A 15,680-nucleotide genomic window follows, 5' to 3' on the forward strand; every position below is an offset into this window, starting at 1 on the left:
AAAAAAAAGGAAAAAAAAAAAAAGGAAACTAAAGTAGAAGTAGGTCGTTTTGTTGTAGAAAGAAAGAAGTAGAACAAAATTATCTGAGATTCCTTTACTTATTTTTAGAACTATTAGAATTAGTAAATACTTTTGGTAGGTAAAGTTTTAGGTACAAGAGACAGAAAGTAAAAAGAAAGAAAAGTTCTAGGAAGATAATTAAGACATTAAGAAATCCTGAGTCCTCTCTACCATATGTAGAACATAGTAATTTAACTACGACAAATAAAGAACAGGTAGGAAATAAAATAAAATAAATAAGTGAGAAAAAAAAAAAAAGAAGAGAGAGAAAACCAATTGAAAGCAAACTTTTTTTCTTCTTCCTTTTCCCTTTCTTTTACTTTCCTTTTCCCTCTTTTTTTTCTTTCTTTTTGAAATGGATAAGTCCAGCATTATTCTTCCGACTGAGAAAGAGTTTCACACAAGGGCATATGCAAACACACAAAGAATAATTCAAAACAGATAATTTAGTTACTTCTACAGTTTCCTAACATGATTTCCAAAGCATGCAGAAACACAACTATTATCTACCTCCCTAAACTCTTCTCTTTTGTTCTCTTTAGAGAACTAAATGGGTTTAACTAGCCGAGAACAGATGAATTCACCAAAGAGATTCTAGATCATTTGCAACTATTTACCCGAGATAGATCATGTGACTCTGAAGGCTAGATGAAGGTAGTATAGCTCACTCGATTAGTCTGAAATGTCAAATGAGACAAGCCTATTTACATTCTTCAGAAATGAAATCCTCAGAATGTGTAGCTCTAATAGCACCTATGCCACGTATAAAGATGTAATCATCATAAAAACAAAACAAAAACAAACAAACAAACAAAAAAACCCCTGAAAGGTAAGGAAAAAGGGGAGTACACTATATTTTGCACTCCCCAGACCTGAATGAGCAACTCATTGCTTGAATATATAATACCCATGAGTAATTTTAGGAGATATAAACTAGCAAGATAATACAATATTTCAACTATATGTACAATCAGAAGCCAGTACGTGTTTCTAATAGTAGTTGACTGATCTTGAAGGATAGGTGAAAGAAAATTTTTTCTCACTCATAGATTTTGCACGATGTCAAGGCAAAAGAAACATTTTCAGCACTGTTATACTTTCACTGTGTATCTGAAACATGGACAATGCCTGCAGTTGTACACCAAGACTGGTTAGTTTCCCATTATTTCAATATGTTCTGAGTTTACTGCTTGAAAATGTCTGAAGTGAAACTTATTTGCTCTGAGAAGACTTAGGCTCTTGTCTTTTGCATGCTCTCTGGAGTGAGGCACCAAAAATTACACAGAAGCTGAGTAGTCACCTCATGGGACTGTGGTCTAGTGGTTCTCCCTTTGTTTTGTTCCGTCTGTGTTTTCCCCTTCCTTCATTTGCAGGAAAGTTTAACTGCCACTCACAATTAATTAACTCAGGTACAACATAATGGGGCTGCTAACTTCCAACCACGGACACAATTCACTCAAAAGACCATAGGCTGGGTCTTTCCATTGTATTATATGGTCAAGAGTGATATGTTGCAAAACAGTAGTAGAAACCCACAGTACTGCAACAAGAAAAGGCTACTCTGTAGTTGTATATGAAGAGTATATAACATACAGTATTTTGTACAAATCCAAGAAATCCTCAAGTGAAATAAAACATTCTTTATTAAACTCAGAACTATCACAGACTGATTCTTTACAAACTGAATGAAAATTAAAATGACTTTTTCTAATCCTTCAATTTAAATATGCTGGAATTAATGAAAAAAATAATAAAAAAAAGTAAGAAATGAAATGATTTTCAGAAGCTAAAGTGTTTTAATGACTAGACCTCCATTAATTTTTTTTTTCAAAAACACCTACTTTTAATTGGAATAACTCTTCCTCCACTGAGAGATTTCAACTGAAAACAAACATATTTCATGTTTAACCAATTTTAGTGTTTTATTTTTTAGTCTGCTCCCTTTAATTAAGCTGCATGCTGCATAAGAAAATACAGAAGATTTTCTGAATATTAATTATATTTCCCTTTAAGTCCCGTAGGTCATTAAAATATGATTAGCCAAAGGCTTTTCTTTGGTGGAATGAATAATACACATCAAATACAGAGATCCATTTAAAAGAAGTCTATAATGATTACCTTATTGGGATTCAGTTAATGAGAAAAATCCATCTCTGTTGGTTCAGCAACATGAGTGAACAGTTCAATTCCCAAAGAAGCACAGCATGACAAATACAATCCACAACACCTGGACTATCAAGTTAGCCACCTCATACTGAGGAGTCTTCAGGCTAGTAAGAAGCACATGGGTATTCCTGCTGAGTATATTAACTAAAGTCTCCACTTCTTAGTAATTTTTATTAGATTATTTTAAATTAGCTCTGTACTTAGACTTACTAAAAAATGCATCTAATTTCCATAGCAATAATTTTTTTTTTACTAACTTGTAATAAACGGATAAATGCAAAAAAAGATTTTCATTTCAGTTTGGATGTAAGCAAGCATCAGATAAATCTGTCCATGAAGAAAAAGGATATGCAGCATTAAATCTCATACTTAGTATAGCTAAATCCTCCTTTTGAGGATTAGCTATAGTTCCAATTAGAAAAAAATGTTGTAACCATAATTATCAGTATTTGTGGGCTTAAGAGACCTAGTTTTTCAGTTATGGTCAATAAAGACCATCAGGAAATGGGGAAATATATTACCCATTTTTTGGAAAAGTCTTTCAATCAGAAATGCTCTGAAACTATCTCACTTTAATGGAAGTCAGACTTCAGCAGCACCTCAAATACCTCAACTTACATGACGATGTATTCTGAAATAACTTGTGAAATCCTAGTGCTATCCTTGTATAACATGGTAAGAGGGGAAAAACCCAAACCTTACAGACCTTTATAATCAATCTAGTTCTTTTGGTCCAGCAAGTTGCAGTTAAAAATAATTCCCAGGTTGTGTTTGAGTTCCAAGAGCTCTAACAGTAATCACAGCAGCTGTGAACATTTCTGTCAAAGTGATTTAAGCTAACTAGCACACTGCTTATGGTTATGTACACAGAAAACTTGACATGTTCCAATGCTCTCCATGCGAGAAAGGAGAGTGATTGTGATCTACTCTGTAAGGCTCATGGGGTAGGAATCACATAAAAAAGAAGATAAAATGTAACAAGAAAACAGAAAGATGTTTATTTGGTAGATGGGCAGCTCAATGGACTATGCTATGATTTTTAATGGTGCAACCAACTAAATATGCAGAAGGTTCTCAAAAAATAACCCTTTGAACTTCCTTCTTCCAGATTAACTCTAAATACATGTTAAAAGTCTGCCTAAGAGTTTAGTTATCGCAACAGTTTGGATAGATGGGAGAAACGTTTTGGCCAAAGAGCGTCCAAACAGACTGTATATAAAAAGTGGACAAGAGATAAAGGGGAAAAGGAAAAATGAAAAAGAAAAAAGGAAAAAAAATAAAAGGAAAAAAATAGAAAAAGAAAAAGTGTTTTGAGTATGGTTATTGGGCTCCTGAGACCTACAGGAAATTCTACAGCAAGAAAGACTTAAACTCAGGACTCTCAGGGAAGAGTTAACAACCTGGATGTACACAGAGCCATAGTGCCTGACAGGATGAACTGTGAGTGCTCAGGGAGCTTGCTAATATCAATGCAGGACCACTCAATTATCTTGAAAAGGTCACAACAACTGGAGGAGATTTCTGAGGATGAAGGGGAAGACCTATGAGAACATTGCTGGTCTCTCTAGGCAGGGCAAAAAGATAATTCAGGGAACCACAGGACAGTCAGATTCATCAGCATCCCTGTAAAGGTGATGGAACAAGTGGAAGTGGTTTCCAGTACTCAGGTTAAGAAAATTATTATGAGTAATCAGCATGGATGAACCAGTGAACCAACCTTGATAACTTTCTATGACAAGAGAACTGGATTGGTGGAATTGGAGAGAGCAGTGAAGGTTTTTAAACTTGATTTTAGCAAAGCTTTCATCACTGTCTCACAAACAAACCGACAAAGTAAAAAACAGATAAATTTATGGTAAGTGAGGTGCCATTCAATGCGTAAGTACCTAATGGAATGAATAAAAATGATGAAGCCAGAATCTTATCAGTGGTGCCTACTAGGAGAAAAAGCACTGGGTACAAATTGCAGTACAAGAAGTCCCTCCTAAACATAAATAATAGTAATAATAATAAAACAATCATAACAAACAAAAAACCTTTTTCTTTTCTTTATCTTTTTTTCTTTCCCCCACAGCTGTGAAGTGGCCAAGCACAGCAGTTAGACAAAGGTGAAGACTTCTTCCCTGAAGATACTCAAAACTTACAAAAAACTTCTAAGTAAATGTGTTGAACTAGATGATTTCTAGCTGTTCCTTACATTCTCAGTGATTGTTCAATGAATTTCTTCTAATCATTTTACAGATACAGAAAATCAGGTCTCTCACTGCTAGCCAACAGATGCTTACTTCATTTTTCTATCCAAAAGTGGCACAATACTCTCACAATGTTTGGACTTGTCATGGTTTTATGTTTTTTAGTTTTTAGTATTTCGCATCATAACGTCATGTAGTGCACTGGGAGTTAAAGTGTTAATGCTCCAGTTCCAGGCACCTATCCCTATACATTACGGAAGTCATGGGATCTGGCCCTTCCGGGTGGGACGGTCTCTTACTGCCTGGCGGTGGGTGCTGGAGGGTGCTTTCCTAGCCGTTCTAAGCTTTTCAGGTTTGACTTGGTCTCAGGAACTCTCTGTCTCCTATCTTATTTATTAGTCTCAATTTCAATTAGATTGTATTATATTGTGTTATTCTGCATTCTGACATAATAGTTAGTAAAATGAGTTTTCTTCCATACATCGTTGCCACTGTTTTTTCTTTTCCTTCCTTCCTTCCCATTTTGAAAGGCCGGTGGGCAAGGTGGGGGGGCAGGGGCCTACTGCCCCCTCTCATGGGCATAGATTGATCTAGTTAACTCTGTGACAGGACTTTATCATGAGATATTAAAATAAGAATGCATTTGAATGTCTATTTTTAAGCAATTCTATCAAAGATGTTTTCTGCGGAAAATTAACCAATATTTTAATCTAACGAAAATTGAAGAAAATAAATATTTTAATGGATGCAGCAGAATAACAGATGTCTGCATATAAAGCAAATATTATCAGAGTAAATTATAACTCATTTCACATTTCTGCCATAGCTATTTTGAACAACTACTGAGCTAGATAAAGGTCATACCTGTTTACTAATCACTATGTCACTTCATGTTTAATCCCCCTGCAAGCACACACACATATAAGTACTGCAATGTGATTTAAGTTTCAACTAATTACATCTTGAAACAGTTTGAAAAACAGCAACTAAGTACAGGTAATTAAATCTTCAGCAGAGAATCACTTTAAGTTATAAGTTGCCTGCAAAGTGCAGGTGGTTAGTACAGGTGTCCTGGACTACAGGAAGCAAAATACAAATAAAACAGATGAACAGATAGGTAGATACAGACACAAACTTAGATATGCAGGAACTATGTATATTCAGTAGTCCTTCAGTTTAAAACCATGAGACCCTATAGGTAAAATAACTTTCAGACAGCAGTTACAATTCATAAAAGTATACCTTCTTTATAAGAATACTTGAACACATTCAATAAAATGCAAAGCACATCTAATTAAGGCCAGTGATACAACATAACCTTGCCAATTCTAAAAAGGATGAACTGAAATGATAGCAGTAATAAAAAAGCAGTGAAGTTCTGGTGTCTTGATGAAGCCTGAAAGAGCTGATAGAAAAATCCTTTTAAAATTATTTTTGTTTATGTTATGTAGTAAATGAATTTAGAAGAAAACAAAATGAAGTACAAAACTTGGTTAAAATCACACAAGAAACTTATGGAAACTTATCTCCAAATTGATAAATACATCGCAGGAAATATAGTCACAAAGCCGTACAGGATATTTCCCACTCCCCTAAAAAAACCCAAATGAAATGAAAGTCTTGTTTTTCTTAATAGTAAATAGTAACTATGAGCTAAACTCTGTCGCTCATCTCAATTCTTATTTATACCAAACAGCATCTTGTTCCAAATAGTAAGCATCACTGAAACAAGCTGCCTCTTCCATGAAAAAATCTTCTCAAACTGTTGACGACTACTACTAATCAAGGATATTTTGGTCCTTTTCTCAAGAAGCTAGCACATTTTACTGCAAAAACATCTACTCAAAAAACCTCCATCATTTAGAAAAAATAACTTTGCTGCCATCTGATCTGCCACTTCATGATATGGCACATGCTTCAAGAGCTTCAGAGCACACACAGAGAAAAGACAGTAATACCTTTTATTGATAAAATGTGACCAAAAAAAAAAAGAAAAAAGAAATTGAACCATGTTCAGATCCTGACTTTATCTTTCTCAGTAGCTGTCTAAAGTACCAGCAACAAGAAGAGAGAAGACAATGTACTTACAACACGGTCTTGACGTGATAACAAGACTAAAACAATTAGCAAATGAACTTTGGTTTGCTAGCTCAGCACTAGTGACATTTGTTCTGATGACTTCCAGCGACATTAAAGCCTTGGTCAGCATGAAAATGAGTTATCTGCACTGGCTTCTCTTTCCAGAAATATCTGTAATTTGCCTTGATGTCAGTCATACAATACAATTTGATCCAACTTCTATGCAAGATTTGATAGAATCAGATAGCAAAGAGCAGAAAACAAATGTTCCATTCTGAATTCCTGACATAAGGATATATTGTGTCAAACTGAGAGACCGAAAAATAGGGATCTGGTTGAATGAAATTCTTCGCTTAGTGAAGTTGATGTACTTTGCCACTGATTTCCCTGGGGTCAGGATTTCATTTTCGAATAGGGAACTGCAAAATGGAATGGCACAGTGATTTATACAGACAGTGCAAGAACAACTATGAAAAGAGTACTCCAGACTAACAGAGAAATCTAAACTATAAACCATGGTAGCTAATGAACAAACGTGAAAAGGAAGAAGGCTAGCACTATTTATTTTTAGATGTGATAAAAGCCACACCCTAAAAGGCTTATGACAGTAGCAGAAAGCAAATACACAAAGTACTTTCTTAATAATACTGAATTTTTGTTTCCTTACTGTAAACGTTGCTGTTGAATTTAAGACATTTAAGCAAGGACAAGAAAAATTACTTTTTATCTTACTGACATCTTCACAGAATGGGATTCTTTAAGCAAATGCCTGATACTGACAATAACCTTTAATAATGCCCACATAAACAGCAGTTACAACAGTAAATAGAAAAATATATATGTATTTTTTTTTGTGCACTTATAAAAATACATACATACCATTTTAATTATATAAATGAATAATTATTTAAAGGCTTTATACATTTAAAATTGATGAAAAAAAACTACAAAAACACATCAAAAATGCATAAAGATGTTATTTCTACTCTGTGCTATTTAACAAAGAAGGGCTCTTGCAACAGAAACAGAGAGGAGATATCCAATTGGCAGAATCTCCTCAAATGAAAATAAATTAGCTATGTGCATGTAATCAGGAACATACCTAAGTGATAGTATAGTCAAGAGAAAAAAAGAAAGTACCAAAAGGCTCTATGAGAGCAAAGAAGCCAATACTCAAAAACCTGTTTCACATGCTATTATGAAGCATAGCTCAAATTACTAACAAAACTGAAGAGCCTGAGCTACAGATTAGAAACAGTGAGTTATTACTGCTAATGACAGTGGTGTTTGCAGCAGACAATCAGCATAAGATCTGACTGCCAGTGCACCTGCAAATGTTAAGTACTACTTTCTGTGAGACAGCTAAAATATCTTCTTTAAATAATCTTTACACGTCTGCACAGCATGTCCTTTTCACTTTTACAGTCTTTGCTGCATTTTAAACCTGTTAGCATCTTCTGTATGTGCTTCCAGCTGCTTAAATCTAATTTTTCATGAAAGTGGATGTAAAAAAACACTACGAACTTTTCTAACAGTAGCAACAATAACAACTACTACAAAAACAAAACAGAAACTTAGTTTTTATCATCTTGCTCACATGATAACAAACCCAAATACTCTGCGAGCTGGTTGGAAGCCAATGACCCCAGAACCAGGAATTTAATTTACAAGCAGAAACATCAGAACTTTGAATATTGGGTCTCAGATACTATGTGGCCCCACCAGCTGTTACTACCTAGACTGGAAGGAAAGTGGGAAGCTGAAGTCTTTGTTATCCAGATTCCTTGATTTCAGGGAAAGTGAAGGAACAGGTAATGCATCCCAATTCCCCAAACTAGCTAGTTGGTGGGCTGTAAAATTCTGTGTTGGTTGATTCATATTAAACTCGTCAATAAATCAGTTTATTCTGACATGGTGAGTACACAATGTGCAGTCTGATAGGTGTAAGATTTCTGCCTACTTCAGAGAGCAGCTGTGTGTGAGTCCCTTGTTTACGGCTCTACTGCAGTGTGCCAGGCTAATCTAGACCTCCATATCTGCAATTTTGCAAAGAAATTCCTGGGCAATTATTTATATGCTTGATTTGCAGGCTCCTGCAGTACACATATAAGCCCTCCTGTCTACAGGGGTTTCAGCAAGATTTATGTAGGCAGCAACCACACAGATTTAGGAGTCTATGTGAACACATTGCATAGTATAATCAATACTTAACATATACTTAGGTATCATATTGGTCATACAGGTAAGTAGGAAAAAAGGATGCATTATTTCAGAAACTTTGATCCTGAGTGTCAATATTTAAAGTAGCAATATCACAGAATATTTTGAAAGCTGTAGAACTTTCTGTTATTAAAAAATACATCTCCATGCCTATTATTATTATTAAATATTTATAAAACTCATTAACATTGCATGATCCTTGAAAGATTGTAAAAGGTCAAAGCCCTTTCCTTGAAGATTTTAAAATCTAAATTAGGCAAAGATGAGTTAGAAACGCATAAAATCAACAAAAGGGAGGAATTTAGAAAAGATTAATTCAAACTGAATATATTAGGAACAAACAATATTTTTGTAATTCATAGAATCGTTTGAGTTGGAAGGGATCTTAAAAGCCCTCTTGGTCCAACTTCTCTGCAGTCAACAGGGACACCTACAGCTAGCTCAGAGCCCCTTCTACCCTGCCCTTGAATCTCTCCAGGGACAGGGCATGCACCAACTTTCTGTTCTAGTGCCTCCCCACTTACCATAAAAAACTTCTTCCTTACATCCAATCTCAATCTGCCGCCTTTTAGTTTCAAACCATTTCCCCTTGCATTATTACAGTAGACCTGTGAAAGATTCTCTCTCTTTCTCATAGCCACCCTCTTTAGATACTGAAAGGCAACTTGCAGGTTTCCCTGGAGCCTTCTCTTCTTCAGTATGGACAGCCCCAGCTCTCTCACCCTGTCCTCACAGGGGAGGTATTTCATCCTTTGGATCATTTTAGTGGCCCTTCTCTGGATGTGCTGCAACATGTTCATGTCTCTCCTGTTCAAGAACTACACACCTGGATGCATTACTACAGGTGAAGTCTCACCAGTGCAGACAGAGGGGAAGGATCAGCTCCCTCAACCTGCTGATACATTTCTTTGGATACAGCCCAGGATACGGTTGACTTTCTGGGCTGTGAGGACACACTGCTGGCTCACATCCAGCTTCTCATCCACCAGTACTCCCAAGTTCTTTTCAGCAGGGCTGTGCTCTTGTTCTTTCATGTTTCAGCATGTATTGTCAGTGGGGATTGCTGAGACAAAAGTGCAAGACCTTGCATTTGAATTACTTGAACCTCATGATGTTCATGGCTCAGTGATTGAAAGCAAGACGTGAAAGATGACCTGGGATGAAAAACCATGAATGTAATCAAACATATAGAATGCATGTATTCAAAACAAACAAACAAACAAACAAAACAAAATCAACAGTCAGGTCAACAGAGAAACGGAAGGTTGAAACAATATTTAAAATGAATTAAAGCTCTCAATCTGATTTTTTCTGCTACAAGAAGTTGTAGTTGGAAGGCTGACTTTTTTTGGTAGATATTACCATAAATTTACTCTGAACAAGCAGCATCATGTCTATCATACTAAGATACTACAAAGATATTTCTTTAGTTCTGAAAGTACCTGCTCAGGTGTAACACCTGCTCATATAGTTTCCTAGATGCTGAATTCAATTTCAGTGGAAATGCCATTCTGTGCTTGCCTTATGTTTACGATTTCCCCCAGGCATGACTTGAACCAGCTGTCCAAGATAAGAAACAGTGCTGTGAGAACCTCCACCTGAGCTGTATTTTCTTGTTTCCATTATGAGGAGGAAAAATAGAAGCAGCCACCTAGTTACTCAGTGAAAGGAGATATTTTGAAAGAGTATTTGTTGTGACTCCTTCGTTCTGCAGAAGAATACAGAAGACAGCAGATTTACTTCTTTAGCCAGCTGCTAGTGAAGCAAAGATGACTCAAAATTTTGTCATAAAAGTATAAAAAATTGTGAAGATTTCAGCATCTAGCGTAGAGGATAAGGGCCCTGGAAATGTTTTCATTCTTAGATAGTGCAATTTGCTGCAACACTGGATGGTTTACCAAAGTACAACATTATAAATTAACTACCGAGTCTTCTCAGAAGAAGTGTGGTCTAGTAGAAGAGTAATTGGAATTATCCCAGAACAGAAGAGTAGATGACAAATAAACGCGTCCAAGTCATTTGCAGTGAACTACATTTTGTCTCAGTAAACAAATGTGCTACAAGTTTTCAGACTGATTCCTCAAGAGGAAGGGAAATGCCTGAATGATTCTCAGGTAAGCACAAAGGAAACATTCACATGGTAGTGCTTTCATGGGCATAGAGAATTAAAAAGATGAGCAAAGAGAAGAGAACCACAGATTTTAAGTGGCATGTTGGAGAGTTGACGAGGCCGAACTGCACACTTTTTTTATTAGTAAAGAACAAGGAGATGTGAGAGATGGAGAAGTCAGCTCAGCCTCATTGAGTCTCAGCTAGTTGATAATGAGGCTCTGGAAATGAGGTAGAGGGTCTGAATAAACAGAGGTGTTTTGTACCTAGCCATAAGATAAACTCTGCTGATTATGAAGACTTGTTATAGAATTTGCTTGCTTTCTAGCCAATGGATTGCTAGTGGAAATGTACTGAATATGTGTGTTAGAATATAAAAGAGCTTGCTTTAGAAAGTAGAGAGACATACATGATCATGATCATGATCATTACAGCAATAAAGAAGTCTTCCTGGCAAGAGAACACTGTGTTGTGTGACTAACTCACAATAGTGGTAAAACATAATTCAGGATCCAGCTCAGGGCACTAGTTACAGGGCAAAAGATAAAAGCTCTTAAAATTATTATGTCTTACTCATAGATTAAGAAAGGAAATAAGCTGCATGAATATTTTTTTTCTGGTACACTGGAAAGCAACTTGATGAAAAGTTGATTATTGTTCACTCACAGTAGAAGAAGTAAAGAAGCGTAACTGATATATTTAAGATACCAGTAACTAACTAACTAAATAAGAAGTCAATTCATTGCCTTTGCAACAAAGATAATCAGCATTTTTTGTAGTAATGGATCCTGACTTTTCTTTGATTATCAGAACATACAATTCCCCACACCTGGACTTCAAGCAAATCTACCTTGTTTACAGCTTACTAGGTTGCAGTGTTTATTGTTTACAAAACCTTACACCTAAAAATATACACAAATGTAGGAAGTCTAAACATAGAAGACCCTCACACTTTAAACATTCTACTTGCTATTGTATTTGCATAGAGTTCACATATGAAGATCAACCATCACAAATGAATGATTTCTAGTTAACTTCTGTAACTATGGGCTTGTCCCCATACCTTGTTGGAATCAAAGAAATCCTGTCACAGACATTCTGAAGAATGCTGGTCATTTTATTGGACTGATAAATTAGGGTACAGGACAGCATAATTTGTATCTATTACTCTACAGAATAATAGAGAATTAGAGTAACTACTTTTTAGTCACTGTCTGGATCAAACCTATGAAGGAGTGGTTTACTTATTTATTTTAACTTACGTAAGTCATTCTGAAAGTAATGGCTCCCATTTATTTCCCTGGAAACTGCAAAGATACAAAGAGCATAATTACATGATTTGATAGAGGAAATTCTCAACTACAAAACACTATTTTTCAACATAGTCACTATCATCAGCCAATTTGCTCCTCATCTTTTAATGTGGCAACTGTGCATTGCTGTGTGGAACATGGTTTGTCTTTCACATTACTGCAATCATGGTACCACCTGCCTCGGCACTCACATGCACTGTTTTGGTCTCAGCAATCATTGATTAATGTCAGTGGATGTCATTTTTTCCACATGGAGGAATTCAATGACACACCTTTGCTTGATATGTACCACCATGTCAGAGGCCATTTTAGTCAAACTTCCCCTCTACTGCCGCTTGTCACACAGCAACAAAATGTAACAGAATATTGGTGGTAAGGTTTAGCCTCTTCACTGTCATATCACCAATATCCGCCTCTGACATTATGGGCAAACATGATAAAGTAGGAGCACTGCTTTCCAAGCAGCACTCACATGTATTTAAGAGCTTGACATGCAGCAAAAAAGAGATGGGTTTTAACTTTTTAAATGAAAATAATTAATATGTAAAACAGGTATTTCCCATGAAGCAAAACAAGACATATATTACTATAAATGTGTTGGATTTTACTTCTACCAGTGATTCATAAATCACTGTGCATTCGTTCCTCTCTCTCAATATATATTTATTAGCAACACATGTAGGTGGAACATTATACCAAAGTATATTTGTGGAGAGGCATTCAAAAGGTACAGTGACTTCCTACATGTTAATATGATTTTAGTGTATTTTTAGCATTCTACATATTCTTAATTACATAGAATAAATTTTGTATGCACTTCTGAGCTGCAAAATCCCCAAACTGTACAGGGATTAGGAGAGGGGGGTAATAGAAAAATAAGGGAGAACTCAAGACAACGGTTTACATATGACTTTATTTCAATTTGTTACATTAAATACAGAACATGTTTGAAATTAAGGTTTGGAATGTGTATCCAAATGGCTGCTTGTGATGACAAAAATAAGCATATGGCAGATGTGCATGAAATGAGGACAATTTCATTAGCATAATATGGACAGCCCTCCAAGTCCAGGATATTGTAGGCACATAGCAAACCCTTATCCACAGGAATTATAATTTTTAATAGCAAAAAGAAATTTTAGTTTTGTATTTTCTGCAAAGGATCAAATAATCTCAATGCAAAGTACTTGCATTTACTGCTTAACCTCTATTTATTATTATTTCTGTGAGAGCTTTCCTACCTGTATGCTTTTATTTACACAGATAATCTTTTCTCAAAACACACACAAGTGATCTAAACTCAAAATTCTAACTTAAGCCTTTCATTTATATATATGTTGTACCTACATAAAGGTACTCAGTTACCTAAACCATCTGTACCTTAAAAATGACTAGTATAAAATGTAAAAAAAAAATCATTTATAAAATCCACATCAAATAATAGTTCAAAATGCCTATCAAGGATACAGGTGAAGAAATTAAAACAAAAATAAGTGCTTAGATCCGTTACCTCAAAAATCCTTTCTGCTCCTCATTCAGTCACCATGCTGTCCTCCAAACATCATTTTTTTTCTGGAAGAGTATGAACAGATTTCAAGCTTTGTATCAAATGTAACTAATATGAAGTCTACCAGAAAGCTCCTGGCAGGAAAACTCATCTCCTGATTTGCTTTAGACATATTCAGTAATACTTATCCAACTGCCTTTGGGTGAAGAATATAAGTTCATGTGGCAAACACTGACTTAAAGAAGGTCCTCAATTAAAGATTTTTCAGCCCCATAACTTCAAAGGAGAGCTTGATTAATCCTTTAATTTCAGCAAAGACTGCTATATATTTCCATGGAAACTACAACCAATACAAAGAACACAGTAATACTATTTAATAGAGCAGATTTTCAGCTGCAAAACACTGTTTTTCAACAAAAGTCATCAGCCAGCCTACAGCAGGGGGTTTAGAACTAGATGATCTTTGAGGTCTTTTCCAATCTAGGATATTCTGTGATTTTATGATTCTGTGAACGGTTCCAACCATTAGTTACGCATTTTTGCCAGCAATGAACAAGAGCTACATGCTGTGCTTGTAAAAATCTGCACCAGTGGAGGTGACCTACCATCACCACTGCTGAAATGGACCACCCACAATCTCATTGTGCTCATGTCCACTATTTGGTCTCAATCAACATTCACCAAGTATTAATGAATATCAATGACTCTCATTTTTTCCACAAGGAGGAATTCAATGACACACTTTTTCTTCATATGTACTTCCATACCAGATGACATGGCAAAAAGAGGGTAACAAAAAGATAAAACTAGTGGAACATTTGACCTACTTTTTGTGAAGTTTGTGTATTAATGTCTGGTTCAACTGAAGTGACTGCAATTATTAATGAGTTCTCAAGGTGTTTATCAAAAGATTTTTGATGAAATTTTACTCATCTTGTGTTTCATACTTGAAAATACTGTTCACGAATACGCATACTGCCAAAAAGCAATGACATGAATGAGACATTATGGTGAAGTTAGGGATTTTCTTCTCTGCTAAGAGAGGTCTTACAAAAGTCTGGCAAAGAGACATATTCAACTCAAAGAAAAATTTGATTATCTGGTTGCAACTCTATACGTTCCATTTGAAAATTCTCAGGTTAATTCATGTCAACTGAAAACAGAATCACAAATATACCAAAAAAACTGATCTTTTTTTCAGAAATCTTGAAACATATTCTCAAACTCCTTTATCAAAACAGAAGGTATGGCTGCTTACTTTTTGCTGTTCACAGGACTGTGTTTAGTCAACGCACCAAAATGCATGTAATTATTTGTCATAATTTGAGTCAGAATTGCACCTTCTCCTTGCACTGGTTTCAGCCCAAAGTGTTAATAGGACACTGCTGTCTAGTTATTGTCCTGTGTGCACTCAGGGCTGGGCTGGAGCCCAGCTCAGGCCACTTCATGAAGAAGGGCTGCTGCCATGATAGTGCAGGGCAGGTGCATGGCTGCAGGACAGGCTGGGTCAGGCAGCATGTGGCCTGTTGGTTGGACATGCCAGGGCTAGCAGTTGAGAACTGAAACAAGAAAATTTCACCACACCTCCCCTTATCTGTAGAGTAGAGAATGATAAGAAATGAAGGGACTTATTTATGAGAAAGTAAAGTGAAGGCAAATGGAACAGACCAATAAGCCAGCCTAAGGCACAGTTGTTTGGAATGCAAATGTATTGTGTTTGAAAGCCATTTAATTAGAGAGTAGGAGAGTTTAGTGTTTGAAGTAAAATACTGTTCAGGTACCTGTCTTGAATAAATGGCCTCAGTGTCCAGAGTTGCAAGGTAGAGAGGATCAAGAAAATGGTAAAGAAACAAGACATTTTTGAAAAGGAAATGCTTTGCTTTTAGAATAAGAGCTTCCTGAAAAGTAGGAGATATAGAAGTTATCAAACATGATTATATTCCTTACATGTTCTGTGCTTTTGTGTCTTCTAAAACAAAAACAAAAGTTACTAGCTATACTACGCCTGTTGAGATGGAGTCAGTTTTCTTCATA

The sequence above is a fragment of the Meleagris gallopavo genome, chromosome 3 (assembly GCF_000146605.3).
Source record: "Meleagris gallopavo isolate NT-WF06-2002-E0010 breed Aviagen turkey brand Nicholas breeding stock chromosome 3, Turkey_5.1, whole genome shotgun sequence".
NCBI lineage: Eukaryota > Metazoa > Chordata > Aves > Galliformes > Phasianidae > Meleagris > Meleagris gallopavo.